Source organism: Ochotona curzoniae, unplaced genomic scaffold (assembly GCF_017591425.1).
Source record: "Ochotona curzoniae isolate NIBS_2020 unplaced genomic scaffold, NIBS_Ocur_1.0 contig_3520, whole genome shotgun sequence".
NCBI classification, from domain to species: domain Eukaryota; kingdom Metazoa; phylum Chordata; class Mammalia; order Lagomorpha; family Ochotonidae; genus Ochotona; species Ochotona curzoniae.
The window spans coordinates 17,391,498-17,407,152 of NW_024465894.1; the positions used below are offsets into that span (position 1 = coordinate 17,391,498).

Here is a 15,655-nt window from a genome sequence, read left to right on the forward strand (position 1 = left end):
CTTGGGGACTCTGCAGCTAACTGTGCCACTCCTTGCCACTTAGCCTTGGGAAGGGCAACCTCTGCACTCCCCTAACTACCATGAATTGCCACTAGCTCCTCTTTCCAGTATAAAGGTGTTATTTTGGGCCACCGTTCAATTTAAAGCTTTTGTTCTCCCAGCACTTGGGTGCCACTGCCAGCTTTGCCTCTGCAGAATCCTCTTCAAACCCCCTGGCCTCTGGAGCCGCTGATTCCCAGGAGGAAGCTATATATAACCCGCGTGATGTTGTGTAGTCACTAGTGGTGTCTCACTGAGGAGTTTTCAAGAAGTAGCGTCATGCCAGAAACTGGTTCCTGCAATGCCAGCAAAGATGTCAACTGTCACTTGCTTGAGACATTTAAGTGAAGCCCAGAGACTAAACCAGGAGAGGAGGTGGCATAGCTGTAAACCATGTGGTGGGGTGAACACAAATGGCCTCGGACTCTTGCCCTGAAGAGCAAAACTGACCCCTTCAGTGTTGGTGGAAAGACAGGTACCATACTTTCCCATGTGGTGCTGACCATAATGTTCCACATGGGGAATTAAGAGGCAGCCTGCCTGACTTCAAAGCCCAGCTTCTGTTCCTATGTTCCTAACAGCTCAGTGCCTCATTTTCCCCACCTGGAAAATGGGCCTCCTATGAGCCAGTATGTGTGAAGTTATTCACACATTATCAAGCACATAGTTAATGCTCAAGAAAATGTTGGCTATTACAATTACCCAGTGTCGATGAACGGTCCCACTGGCCTGAAGAAAGAAGTACATGGTGAGGCTTTGGTTTTCCAAGTATGTACCCCACCCCTTTGCCACCCTTGGAACTCATTCAAAAGTGTAACTCCTCAATTCCATCATACACCTGATGGTGCTTGGTTCCCAAAAGCCCTGGGGGTGATGCTGGCAGGTGCTGCTGCATAGTAAGGCCATGGGAACCACTTCCCAGGCTTCACTCCAAACTCTCTGGTTGCCTCTCATGTCTCTAGTTGCTCCCCAAGGCTGGAGGAAAGGGACAGGGACAGTGCCAACTGGGTGACTTAGGCCTCTTCCTTTGTCTGCCAGAGTCTCACTTTTCTCTTCTGTGAAATGGGGGTAAAAATATAGGGATGCTGTGGGCAGTAAACAAGACAAAGGGAATGACATGCCTGGATATCCCACCCCTCCTCTGCTTCATTTCCTTGCAGGACAACGTGCCAGGGTGACAGTCTCAGGGGACTCAACAGTCATGACCATGTCCATGCAGGGAGAAAACACCCAACAGAGAAGCAAGACTCTTCCTCTCTGGACCCTGGGTCCTTCCCACAAAGTATTCATGAGCACAGAGGGACATTGGACAAAACGATTGAGCCAAAGAAAATGGCTCAGCCCAACTGGTTGGCTGCAGTGGAGTTGCTTGTGCAGTTTCTTACCCCTCTCTGAAGCTTTGTGCAATGATGGAAAGTGCAGTGGACAGCAAGCCCAGATGCACAAAGGGACATGACAGTCAGCTCATCGAGGCAAGCAGGGGATGTTGACTGCCTCATCAAAGGTTGGCGAGCAAAATAGGTTGAACTATTTTTCTGGCCAAGTTTTGCAGCATATTCCCAGGTCTGTTTATGTACTAAGGTGGACTTTATCAACCAATAGACTTTAGAAAGATTTTCTTAACCCTGGAGCAATAAAATCAACTCAGAACTATTAAAACCACTCTGGGGCTGGCATAACTCAACTGGCTAATCTCCCACCATTAAGCACTGTCATCCACGTGGAAGACAGTTTATGTCCTCACTGCTCCTGACTTCTCATCTAACTCCCTGCTTGTGGCCTGGGAAAGCAGAGACAGCCCAAAGCCTTGGGACCCTGCACTCACATGGGAGACCTGGAAGAAGTCCCTGCTCCTGACTTTGGATTGGCTCAGCTCTGGCCACTGTGAAAACTTGGGGAGTGAACTAGTAAATGGAAAATCTTTCTATCTCCTTCTCTCCATAAATCTGCCTTTCCAAGAAAAGTAAATAAATGTTTAAAGGAAAAAAAAACTCAAGTAACACCCTTGGAACACTCTTCCCCACATCAGGGTCTTTAAGGCATCATTGAATGACCATCCACCATCCTCGAGTACCAATGTAGTCTGACAGTAAGGAGCAGCCCCCATGGATATAGGAGGGAAAAATAAAAAAACTGAAACATATGTCCCATCACCTTCCTCCATACCTGATCCTCCCCACCCTAATCAGAAGCCCATTGGCATCACTCTCAACTATGTAAACAATATTTAAAAGAAAACAAAAACTTTTTAACACCCCCGAAAATTGTTTTATAATTTTCATAGATACATGGAACATAAGAGGGACCCACCTATTATCGGGGTACAGAAAGAGAGCAAGGGTTGAGCAGGCAAAAGGTAGGATGTGAAGAAGTGGAATTCAGTCTGCAGTAACAAAAACCCAAAGATTATGACCCCTGCCAAAGCTTTTAGAATGCAGTTTTCTCATTTGCTGTGGACATGACCATAAAACAATTTCCCCACCAGGCTTTCTCTCTGCTACCTTGCTAGCAACCAGCCTGTTGGGAATATGTTTGGGGAAAGGAAAAAAAAAAAAAAGAAGAAGAAGAAGGAAGAAGAAGGAAAAACAAAAGCTCTGAGACAGGAACCGGCATTGACACAAGTGCAGAATATTGACGGCAACCTTGGGAACTTTGAGAATAGCAAGAAATCGCAGTAGTGTCAGCAGGGGAGTCCAGCTAAGTTTGCCTGTTTGTTTGTTTGTTTGTCTTTAAGATGATGTTCTTAAAGAAAGAATCATCATAAGCAACCATACCAAGTGTTGGAGAGGGTGTGGAGTACCTGGAACTCTTGTGTACGAAAAGGGAATACAAAATGACAGTGCTATTTTGAAAAACCAGTTTGGCAGTTGTGTTTGAAGCCAGAAATATCTTTATCAGCCAGCCCCACAGTCCCACACCAAAGTGTTTGCCCAAATGGAATATAAACATATGTTCACACTGGAGGTAAAGGTTTGGAACAGCTTTCTACATAATCATCAGAAAACTGGACATAATCCAGATGCCTCTTGACCAGTGAAGGGATAAAGAAGCCACAAGCACTTATTTCATAGGATTCTACCCAGCAAAGGAAGGAACAAAATACAGAAACACAGCAATATAGATGAATCACAGGGGAATAATGCGAGTCAAAGAAGGCAGACACCAAAGAGCACCTGCTGCCTTATTCTATTTATGTTATAGTTAGTCAAGCCGCACGACATGGATAGAAAATAGAGCAACATTTGCCAGGGGCCGGGGGTGGAGGGAAAGAGTTGACTGCAAAGGGTCTCAGGGGAATGTTTTGGGCAACAGAACCATTCAACATCTCAATTATGGAGGTGGTGATGGGGCTATGTGTGCTTGTCAAAATTCACCGATCTGTACAGGAAAAACATGAAATGTGATTGTATGTCAATTACACCTTTTGAAAAGGAGACACTTTAGGTTCAATTAGAGATGAGCTGTTGGCACCCATACTGAGGTGTGACAATAAGGGTAAAGGAGTGGGCAAATCACAGAGCTATTTAGGTGGAGAGAGTGACATGCAAAATGCCACAAGGCATAAGGCTGGCACCTTGGAGGTTCATCCTCCATGGCTCCTCTTTGTCATTTATAGGAGCAATTGGAATACACAACTTTCAGATATGTGCGTGTGTATGTGGTTCTTACCCATTACAGCACACTAGCAGAGTCACAACAAGAAGGAGACAGGAATCAAGGGCAGGGACAGAGAGGCCCTTAAGAACCTGGTAGAACAGAAATGGACCAGAGGGCAGCCCGGAATCAAGACACACTTAAGGTGCGAATAAGGTCTCAGGAGATGGCTGTAGAGGATCCCCCCGTCCAGTCCCTCCTCTGCCCCTGGAAATAAATCAAGCTAGCAATGGCAGTTTCCTCTGCCAGGCTTCTCTGGGGCTGTTGCTTCCTTATCTCTGTTTATGTTTTCCTATTATCTATGGCTTTGAGCCCAGCGTTTGGAAGCTCAGAAGAGAGCTACAATTGTGGGTTAAATCTCAGGTCTAAACACTTCCTTGGCAGACATGCTCCCCAGCTCCTGGAGACAAAGTGCAAATCCAGTGCTGGGAGACGTACAAGGGCATGGTAAGCCCTGAGTCATCGTCTCTCTCTGACCCGTGGCTCCAGGTGACTGACTCTTCACTCACTGTACCTTCACTGGCAAATGGACCAGCTGCTTTCTAAGGAATTTAACAATCAAGGACTTGTACTCAAAGGCTTTCATTGTACCCATCTAATCTTTAAATGTTATTTTAAAAAATCAACAAAAGGGATAGACAGAACACAATATAGATTAGAAAAGGAGGAAGAAGGAGAACAGGAGGAGGCTAGGGACAAGGGTAGGAATACAGACCCATACACAGCTACCAGACTGATCTGTTTCAGCCACAGGGATAGACTCATCCCCAAGCTTGTTTAAAAAAAAAAAAAAAAGATTTATTTTTATTGGAAAGGGAGATTTATGGAGAGAAGCAGAAATGGAGAGAAAGACTGGTTCATTTCCCAAATGGCTATTACGGCCAGAGCTGAGCCAATCTGAAGTCAGGATCCTCCTCCAGGTTTCCCATGCAGGTGCAGGGTCCCAAGGTTTTGAGCCATCCTCTACTGATTTCCCAGATCACAAGCAGGGAACTGGATTGGAAGTGGAGTAGTCAGGACACAAACTGGTACCCATGTAGGGTCCTGGTGCTTGCGATGTGAGGATTTAGCCCTTGAGCCATGACGCCAGGCCCATTTCCAAGCTTTTTTAACAGCCAAAGCCAAGAGGTCATCAAATCACTAGATCAACACTATTCAACAGAAATTTCTGCAAAGGAGGAAAATGCCATCTATCTGTTCCTTCCTAACATGGCAGCCTCTGTTCACATGTAGGTGCTGAGCATTTAAAATATGGCTAGCATGGCCAAGGGCTGGAATTTTCCATTTTTACTAACTCTTAATGAATGTCACTAGGAATAATTGTAAGGGGCTTGGAGACGGCTGCATTGGACACTGAGGTGTTAGATAATTCACAATGTCTGCACACTGTAGCAGTTACACATTTATTGCCTTTCACCCTCTCTTGGCTGACCTGGGACAGTGGAGATGGGCCTCATAACAATGTCTGCATAGTGTGGAGCTTCGCCACTGGGGACATAAGAGACGTTGGAGGAGGAAGGCGATTCTCTTTCTGTTTCCCCCGTTACTCAGCAGTTCCTATCATGACTTACGGTTTCTGCAGCACCCAGCTCTAGAACATGAGTGACTTCTCCAGAATCCAGCTCCTGGAAGGTAGGTACCAGGGCCTGCAGGGAGGGCTCTAGCCAGCAGTCCCTAAAAGCAAGCAGGTGCCCCTAGAACCTCTGCAGAGTGGGATGCTCCAGGAGAGCAGCCTGACTATAAAGAGCTTCCCCTTGGGCAGTGAGTATATCAGCAAGGCCCACAAATGGTATCTCCACAGGCATGGCTATTACAGGGACTCCAGAAGGCAAACTGCTGCAGTACTCTCCCAACCCCTCCCGTCAACCCAGTATAGTACTGCACAGCCACTTCCCTACTGGCCAGCGAGCCACAATCTTGCACTGTGCAACAAGCCTAATCACAGTCCTGAGCCTGGGGACCCTTCCTTGGGCACTGTGTCACAGTCCTAAGTCCTCCTCTTTTATGTCCTCTATTCCTGTATTCTGTGCCATTCTTTATTTCTTACTAACCCATCCTTTGTTGCTCCAGTCTTCTCTCATACTCGTTTTTATATTAAACTTGCTTTGTTCAGATAAATTACTGTCTGGTGTTTCTCTCTTGACCGGCTCCACAAGAATCGTCTCAGCAGATAGACCTGTTAAGAATGAGATTTTTAGCATTGGTTGGATTGTGTCCTGAGGCTTGAGCAAAGTAATGAGCTCCTTGCCAATGGGAAATGGGCTGCTAGCAACCTTTTGCATGCAGTGCCAAGTAAACAAACTGTTAGCTGTGGTTGACTGTGCTGAAAAGCCAACTGAAGCAAGTGCCTAAGGAGTCCAGGAGGATGCTTCACTTGACTCTTAAGGCAATAATGATGCCTACAGTGGTTGTAGGGTGAGAAAGATTCTTTTGAGTGCATGTGAATGATTATTGAAAGACAATGCCAAGCTCAGTTCAAACCAGGCAAGTTCAAAGACTATTTTCTTTTAGCTATATGATTGATGTTGCTGAATATCACACAAATCTAATTGTGTGGGTTGCTGAATGATGATGCCCATCGGGTTCACAGCCTTACTGTGTCACTCATATGTGAATGTTGACTAGAGAAAAATGGAATCATAAAATAGGAGACAGGGATGGCTGGTTGAACCCAGATAGACTAAAAACCTTGGGTCCCCAGATCACTGTGGGTTTCTCTTCCCAGTGGATGTAGCTCCAGTGTGGTGAAATATGAATGTTCTCTGCTTGAAAACCATGTGCTAATCTCATCCACAGCAAATGCCTTTGAAAGAGGCTGGTCCTTTCTCTCAAGGCCCAATGATGACACTGCCTATTGCCCCTAGAATCATAAGTAGAATCAGATTTCAACAAGTTCCAGGCACATATTAAGGCCTTGGATGGAACAGCCTACATACAGAAAGAATCCCAAACTTTTTTTTTTTCTAATAGAAATCTAGCAAATCTGTGTCTGTGGATGTGAAAAGTATTAATCAAGAAGAGTGTGTGATAACAATCCTGCAAATCCACTGACACAAGTGAACCGACTGGGGACTGGATTCAATGTGAAATCTCACATGGCTGGAGATGTCTTTAACTTCTTATTTGGTGGCTAAACTTGGTCTCAACACTGGAGATGCTAGAATTCCCTGGAATAACAAAGCCTCATGGAGATCAATGTATGAAAGTTGCCATGGGAGGTGGAGCCTAATTGATGCTCTCAGCCTGCTTGGCCGACACCAAAAGGGAACCCACAGGAGTGAACCACCTTGTTTAGATGCAGGTACTAACTCCTGGAGATTATGAGGTAAAAAAAAAAAAGGCAAGAGGACACGAGACAGGGTCTGCAGGGTCTGTGGTGCAGCATTTTCCTTCTCTGTGAAATGGGGAGGCTTTCCCATCACAATCTCCAGGGGCTGCCAGCCCTCACTTTGAGGCTCAGAGGTGCAGTCAAGTAGAGGAGATGCTTTAGCGAGGGGTCCTGATGCACAATGAGTCATCTTGGCAAGCAAGCACATCCCCTTTCCCTATTCACTGTAATTACCACCTGCCCACGCTGCAGCCTCGCTCTGTGCTTGATGTTACCCACACCCCAGATTCATGTACTGTCCATTTTCTACATAACACAAAACAGAGGCTTCACTAACTTTCACCAGGCCCCTGAGCACATGCAACCACATTGGCCTGACCCCAAGCCCCAGCCTCCCCCACGCACCAAGCATGCCCTGTTTGATTCCCACCACACTGCCCAGCTATGCTTATTTCAGAGTTCAGGTGCCAGGTGCCTCAATCAACATCTTTTCTTGCCAGATACAACCCAGATTAGCTCTGCAAGAAGCAGCTGTCAGGAGCTGGCATGTCTCCTCTTGCTTCTCTTCCTTCTTAATTGGTGTCCCCCAAGACAGTTCTTGTGGGTGGGAACACGGCTCCTTTCCACCTGCCTGAGGCTTTGGCCTTCTCAGCCCACACATGCCCCACAGGCATCTTGTGACACCACCTTTTGAGGAATTAATTTTGGCATCCTGAGCACTACTCTTGGGAGTATTTATTTTGAAGGAGACCTACAAAGACAAGTGGCATGGCAAGGGTCTTGATTCTGTCAACCTGGTTCACTCAAGCCCAAAGAAAATGGCTAGAATGTCCCCTTTCTGTCTTGGGACTCCCAAGCTGTGACTACTAACCTTTCTCTCCAGCATTTCCAGACACTGGGTACATGTTTAGAGCCACCATGAACTCAGCCCTGAGTTGTGCACTGTGGTTGTTAAGTACAACAGACATTGTGCCAACTCCCTACTCATGTGATTTATGGACTTGCTCCAGTTGAAGGAAGGGATTCTGGCATTTGTAGATCTCTATGCATGGTATCCATTTTCCTTTCCTTTGAGCATGTAGCAAGACTACAACTCCCAGGTTCTCTTGTGTTGAGTGTGACCACATGACTAAGCTCCAAGGGCATGCTGGCAAACATTGAACAGCTGGGTCACCAGTAGGGACAGAGGCACTTGCAGTGGCAATCACTGATTTCCATGATATGAGTATTCCCAGCATGGCTGGATTCAAGGCACTGATGTGATTTCCTTGAAAGAGTTGAGAAGAAATGTGCAATGGTTGCTGTAAGGCCATTATTTAACTTTGCTTGAACAACACCCCCCCCCACACACACACACACCGCTTACTCATCTGTAAAATGGGGTTTTAAATTAAAATTCTTTCTCATAGAGAGCTGTTGAGAGGATCCAATGAGATCAAATGGTTCCCAAAGTCCCTCCCCATGTCAGATGTGATGTCCCAGCTACTAGGGTTGTGTCAGCTGCAGGGAACATGCTTGTTTGAAGTTCTAAGCTTTCCGTGGTAGCTTGCATACAGCAATATAAGGGCCAGGTCATCTTGGCTGTGTCTGGACAACACTGAAGGGAATTTCCAGCCGCAGCGTGTGGGACTGGCCAAAGGCTAACTTCAGACCTGCGTTACAACTTGGCCTCCACTACTACTCAGGGCTGTCCCTGTGCCCTCTCTGCTGCATGAGTTGAGCCCAATAGCCTTCCATTATAAGTGTCCTGCACCCTTACCTGCGATAGTAGGGAAAGCGCCTGGCTCCGTGTCTGGTGCGCAGTCTGCATGCTCTGGAGTTGTGGACTTCTGTGTATGTGTCAGGCAGGAATATTTTACAAAAACTACTTGAAGTAGATGAACTATAACTACAAAATTCTCTGCCACTCTTTTCATTCAAGAGGAGGAATGTGTGCTTTCCCCATGAATCTAGACTGAGCTGTGACTGCTCAACTAGCAAACACAAGAGTAAACTTGTGCCCAACCTTTTCGGGAATGGAAGCTTCCACATTCTTCAAGTGGCTTCTGTTCTCAGTCCAGTCCAGGTACTGGCCCCAAGTGCCCAGTCTCAGACAGAGATGGAAAAGTTCTTGCTCCCCCAAGCATACCCTGATCTAGTGGATGATAAAGGGGGAATGGAAAAGGGGATAATTCCTACTTGTCATTTCATTCCAGTGGACAGGAATCAAAACCTCCCCCTCCAGAGAACCTTGAGCCAAGTGCCTGCTCTGTATACCCCAATATCCCTGCTTCCTTCCTGGAGCTGGTCAGGGAGTGGATGCAATGGCTCCTTGTCATCCATGGGAGATTGGTTCTAGGATCCCCTATTAAGATCTGCAGATGCTCAAGTCCTTTATATTAAATGTTGTGTTTGCATAAAGCACCCACACATTCTCCTGTCTCCTTTAAATCACCTCTAGACTACTGATAATGCCTAACCCAATTAAATCTATGTAAACAATTGTCATACTATTTTGTCTAAGAATAATGACAAGGAGAAAAAAAACACTATCCATGTTCAGGACAGGTGCAATATTTGTTTTTGAATACTGTTGATCTCTGGTTGGCTAATTGCAGACATGGAAAGCTGGCTGTCATATTCTGAGGGTTGAACTGCAGAATGGGAAGAACATAGGCTGTAGCTGTAGGTAAGCTCCCTATGCCTTATGGTCTCATCTGGCAAATGGACACAATAATCCCTACATCATAAAGCCATTCTGGGGACTTAGTGAGGGCAATGAGTGTCTAGGATGGGGCAAATGAACAACTGACAAACCAGAACTATTTTGGAAGTGGCACATTATCAACTGCTTCAGAAACACTTCCTTTGCCCTCTCCACCTCCCCATTCTGCCAGGCTGTAAGTGGGCAGAGGACAGAAGACTTTAAATAGCCAATAGAAGTGTGACTTTCTAAGATTGGATGCTATATAAATTTAGTATGATCTCAACCATGTAAAACGACAGGGCCTGGAAGGAACTGTGCCTAAAATGCTCTTAGAGAATGGAACTCTGGGTAATTTTTCTACTGCTTCTTTTTTTTTTTTTTTTTTGTACGTGCCCCTGTATCTTAACAGTGTTATAGGTTACCTTCATAATGAAAACATACACAGGGGCAGCCTACAGCTTTGGCCTCCCATGTGGGCACCAGTTTGAGTCCTGCCTGTTCCACTTAAGAACCAGCTCTCTGCTAGTGAGCCTAGGAAAGCAGTGGAAGAAAGCCCATGTCCTTGGGCTGCTGCAGCCATGTGGGAAACTGGCTTTGGACCAGGCCAGCTCTGGCTATTTTAGGAGTGAACCAGCAGATGGAAGATTTTTTCTTTTTCTCTCTTTCCCTTTCTCTTTCCCCTTACCCCTCTGCTTTTCAAATACATAAATAAATCTTTAAAAAATATACACAGATAATGGGTAAATAGATGACAGCATGCCTCCCACCTACATCCATACAAATTCATTTTTTTCCAGGCTAAGCTTTCTACAGGATATTGCTGTTGGAGCTTGAACCAAACATCCTTTGTGCTGAAGCAAACCTCCTGTTGCAGGATACTTAGACCTTCTGCCCCTCGCCTACCTGCATGCCACAGCTCACCCCAGTGCCAACCAAGAACGCCCCCACATGATGCAGAAAAATGTTCTTATTCTAGACGTGCATTTAGGGGTGAAATATCAGAATGTTTGTGATTTAAACAGCTACAGAAAAAATTAGCACAAATGAAACAATTATGCCTCTAAACCTCCTACATAACTGAGAAGTCTAGGTGATGGTGATGTATTTGTTCTATTATTCATTTTACCTTTTTGTTAGACATTTTTCACAATAGAAAGCTGGGTGAAAAAATGCCTCACCTATTTTCAGAGGCTCCCTATTGGTGTGACCATCAGTTGAAAAGCTGTCCCTTTGTTTCATTTCACAGATGTTGAGTTTGATTATCAGCTTGAAACCTCTACAGGGCTTCTTCAAATGTTTTCTCCTCTGCTCCTCTTTCCCCAAACATTTGGGTGCAGCAGAAATGTCCTAGTGGCCACAGGAAGAGGTGACCCTCCCCCCTTGTGCTGTTCTTATGGTCTCTGATGGCTTTAAATAATGTTCCTTGCCCTGCCTGGGCAGTGGGATCCAAGGGCATCAGCTACTAATGCCCCTAGTCATGGAAACTTACATTCTGTTCTTGCTGGCGCTGGCTCAGGGCCACCACCCTCCTAGATGGCCAAGTCTAGCAGTCACCTCAGCCCCCTACATCCCATCCTCCTTAGACTCCCTGTTTTTTATGCCTCTCAGAGATCTCGCCATCTTCACTGAGGGCACAAAGCAATTCCTGGATCTCTTCAGTGCCAGGCAACCTCAAGATGATTCCTAATACTGGTGACAAAAATGGGACATGATAAGATGGAGTTACAGGCACAGCCTCTCACTCATGTGGCATCCTACAGTCTTCATATCCACTCCCCTTTCAGCAACCAACTTTCTGAGTGCCTACCTGGTGCCAGGCACTACACTGAGGATCTGGGCCCCTCAACCCAATACACAGACATACCAGGTACCTGTTGATGTGGAAAAGGGTGAAGGAGGCACACTGCAGCTACACAGGTGAACACCAGGCTGCTGCTGCAGAGAACACAGTGAACTAACAGATGTTCGTAAAGAAATGGTTTCTATGAAAACGCAAGCTTCAGACCAATAGTTTGGGCATGACCTCTTTTCCATGGAAACAAAAACAGTACAATAATGAGAACTGAAATGAACATATTTCTCTGTCCATGTATTAAACAATACTGGGACCAAGTACCAGAAGCATGGGTAGCCACTCTAGGGAATGTCAATTCTTGAAGGGTAAGATTAAAGATTAAACCCACCAAAATAAGTAGCTAACTCACCAAGGCCCACTTCAAGGGCTCCTGCCTGGTTGCCTCCTATCCAAAGCAATTATATCACCATCTCTGCCTAATCCCAACCAGTTACCTGCCTGGCATATGATCCACCTTAAAATCACCAAGTGATTTTAAACTTCATTTCCTTTCCTCATTGAGATACTATTAAGACATTTTTTGAGTGTTGGTTTCCCTAGTGACAATAAACTTGTCATTGTTGAGCTTTGCTGGATCAACAGTTTTCCCTGTGGTCTTTTAGGGATTCTGTGATCAATGATGATAACGGATGTGCTCAGCACTACTAAGCGAGGTGTTTTACACACTAACCCTGCTATGTGAGAGGTTTAGTACCACTGTTGCCATTGTACAGATGAAAGCATTGGGATTAGAATTCGAAATATCACATCAGACCCCACAGTCTGACTCAGGAACCCCATTAGGGCCTTGCTCTGACCTCTGCTCTAAGTATTGTGACATGTATTAAATAACCCTAAATCTCAGTAACCTGAAAACAACATTTATTTGAATCACAGATAGTTTATTGGAAACAGCTTGTGTTTGCTTCTCATACTGTCAGCCATGGTGCTTGACACAGGGTGCTGGAACTCTCTGGAAGCTCACTCAGCATGCTGTCAGTAGGGATTCCAGTGGGGTAGTCAGCCAGAAAATGTGCATGTGACCCCCCCATCAGACCTAGGAACTCTTGACCATGTGGTAGCTGGGTTCCCATGATGAGCACCCCAGGTCAGGAATTTTTGGAGTCCAAGTGGTCTTTCACGACCTTGCCTTGACCATCACACAACACTGCCTGTGCCATATCCTGTGAGTCAAGGCAATTCCCAAACCTTTGATTCCAGGTTCTGGGGGATAGGAAGCAGATAATCTTGTAATGAGGATGCTGACAACCCCCTGTTTCTTTTTCTGTATCCATGTCTGCCTCTCTTGGCCCAGCTTTGTGCACCAGGAGAATGATCTTTGCATGTCCCTCACCTAGGCTCCTTTACCTTCTGGCCACTGCTTGGATTTGGCCAGTAGAGCACTGGTGGGAAACTGGAGAGCGAAAGAAGAGAGAGGTTGGAGTATTCATTCTCTTAACCCCTGTCTCTGGTTCTCTTAATGGCTGCAGTTCTCTGTGGCCCACAGTTCCTGCTGGGCAGGCTGTCTTCCCAGCTGTAGGTCTCACAGTCATGCTGGCTTCAACTTGATCCTTTTGGTGCAAGGGTGGAATAGCCTGTTTTTAGGGCTAGGTCTTGGGAGGTTTTAGTGCCCCATGTTGTTCTTTTAGCCTGTACGCCTTTCATTTCTTGATTTTTGCCTGTTCAATGCAGAAGACTGCCGGAAGACACCAGCCAGCCCTCTTCAAAAGGAAGGATTGTGTGTATAGATATGAGTGATGTTTATGAAAAGTGCACAAGAGTATCAATGCTCACTGAGCTGCCGTGAAGGTCCTTGTAATTTATACTCAGGTTTAAAAGTGTGCCACGAAATAGGAGCCAGATCCTTACTCACTGTCCCTCTGTCATCCTCAGACAGCAGCTACAATGATCAGGCATCACATGTCTTCAGACACACGTCTTGGGACCAACACCGTGGCGTAGCAGTGAAGCTTGCACCACCAGTTCATAATTAAATTTCTGTGCCAGGCTAAGTTGCTCCACTTTCCATCCAGCTTCCTGATAACACACCTAAGAAGGAGCTGATGTGGCTTCTGTAATCCACATGCAAATGTCTGATGGAATACCTGGATCCTGGCTTCAGCCTAGCCTAGCCCTTGCTGTTGCAATCATTTGGGGAGTCAATCAGCAGATAGTCAATTTTATATCTCACACTCTGCCCTTCAAATAAATAAATAAGCCTTAAAAAGAAAAAAGGAGGGCATGGTATAATGACTCAACAGCTAAATTCTCACCTTGCAAGTGGCAGGATCCCATTTGGGCACCAGTTCATGTCCCAGCTGCTTCCCTCCCATCCAGCTCCCAGTTTGTGGCCTAGGAAAGCAGAGGAGGATGGTCCAAAGCCTTCAGACTCTGCATCTTTGTGGGAGATCCAGAAGAAGCTCCTGGCTTCAGATAGGCTCAGCTCCAATCACTGAGGCCCTTTGGAGAGTAAACCAGTAGATGAAGACCTTGGTCTCTCCTTCTCTGTAAATCTGATATGCCTTTCAAATGAAAACAAATAAATCTTAAAAATAAAAGAAAAGGGCCAGGCACAGTAGCCTTGTGATTGAAATCCTTGCTTTGTATGTGCCAGGATCCTATATGTGCTTCCCTTCCAGTTCCCTGCTTGTGGACTGAGAAAGCATTCAAGGATGGCCCAAAGCCTTGGGATCCTACACCTGCATGGGAGACCTGGAATGGGTCAGACCTGGCCTTTGTGGCCACTTGGGGAGTGAATCAACAGACAGAAGATCTTCTTTCACTGTCTGTCTTCCTCTCTGTATATCTGACTTTTCAATAAAAATAAATAAATCTTTAGTTTAAAAAAAAAATCAAAAAAATAAAAGAAGAAAGGAAATAAACTAGAAGAGACCCTCCCTTCCTGTGTCTCTAAATAGTAAGGACACATCTCTCTGAACTCCAACCCCTACCAGCAGATACCTCATAAATGTCCTATCAGCCATAAATACAACACATGTCCTGTCCCTCACCAATCCATGGCAAGGACAATGAGTCATCATGATCAGTTTATCTTTCTCCTTGACCATGGATGGGAAATGTCAATACTGGAGTAGACCATGGGTGGGAGGCTATGTGGAAAAGATCTCTGTATCTTCTGTCCAAATTTTCTATGAACCCAAAAATAAAAAAGCAAGTCTTAAAGATAAGTCTATTTAGAAAATTCTATTGTGATGGGATGCAAAAGGCTTAACATCCCTTCCAGATCACCAGATGATTGGTAAACACCCACTTCACCTAGCAGTAATGTAGTCTCTCTTCCTGTCAGCCACATCCAGGATACACAACCCCTCTGCTGTTTGCTGTCACTCAGTCACTTTCTAAAAGTCTTTTTTTTAGGCCAGCACCATGGCATATTAGGCTAAGTCTCTGTCTGTGGCACTGTTATCCTATATAGGCACCAGGTTCGGATTCCAGCTACTCTACATCTGGTGCTGCAGGCAAGCCAATGTAACCTCTCCCCCTGTCTGTCCTCTCTGTATCTCTGCCTTTCAAATAAAATAAAGATATGGGGTAAAAAACAAAACTTAAATAAAGTCTTTTAAAATTTATTCCATGAAGGTAATGTATACTGGTTCATGACCTATAGCTATCATTTTGGTTTAGAGAGAGAAAAGGGGAATATGATTGCAGCCTCATGATTGTATGCTGATTGCTGCACATCAAGGCAACACACCCCAGTTCCAGGCAGAGAGAATGGGGAAGGAAGCAAGCAGGGTCTTTCCCACACAGGCTTCCCTGGAATCCTCACTCAGCAACTTGCACCGCTGGCAGAAATGCTGGAGACTGAAGAGGATGTACCTGACCCAGTTCCTTTGTTTCTACATTTCTCCATGGAAGTCTGATCTATTGATGCTATTTGATGTATCATGAGAAACATTTTTTTCCAAGATACATTTTTTAATTCTGTTGAGTTTTAGAGACACACATATAAAAATATTTACCTCTGCAAACATTTACACCAAAATGACATTGTTACTGAGGCACACATATACTCTACCTAAAGTTCAAGCATTAGAAACCAAAAGTGATTCCGCTGGGGAGAAACTAAGCAGGTGAACACTCTGCGGGATAT

At 45.3% G+C, this 15,655-nt stretch overlaps 1 non-coding gene across 1 annotated transcript; it reads left to right on the forward strand.

The window, feature by feature from the left end:
- The first annotated feature begins 2,448 nt into the window (after nucleotides 1–2,448).
- On the forward strand, nucleotides 2,449–2,571 carry LOC121157550. Its single transcript, XR_005884070.1, has one exon. It is a non-coding gene; the product is annotated as a small nucleolar RNA SNORA32 (small nucleolar RNA).
- Nucleotides 2,572–15,655: the final 13,084 nt, after the last annotated feature.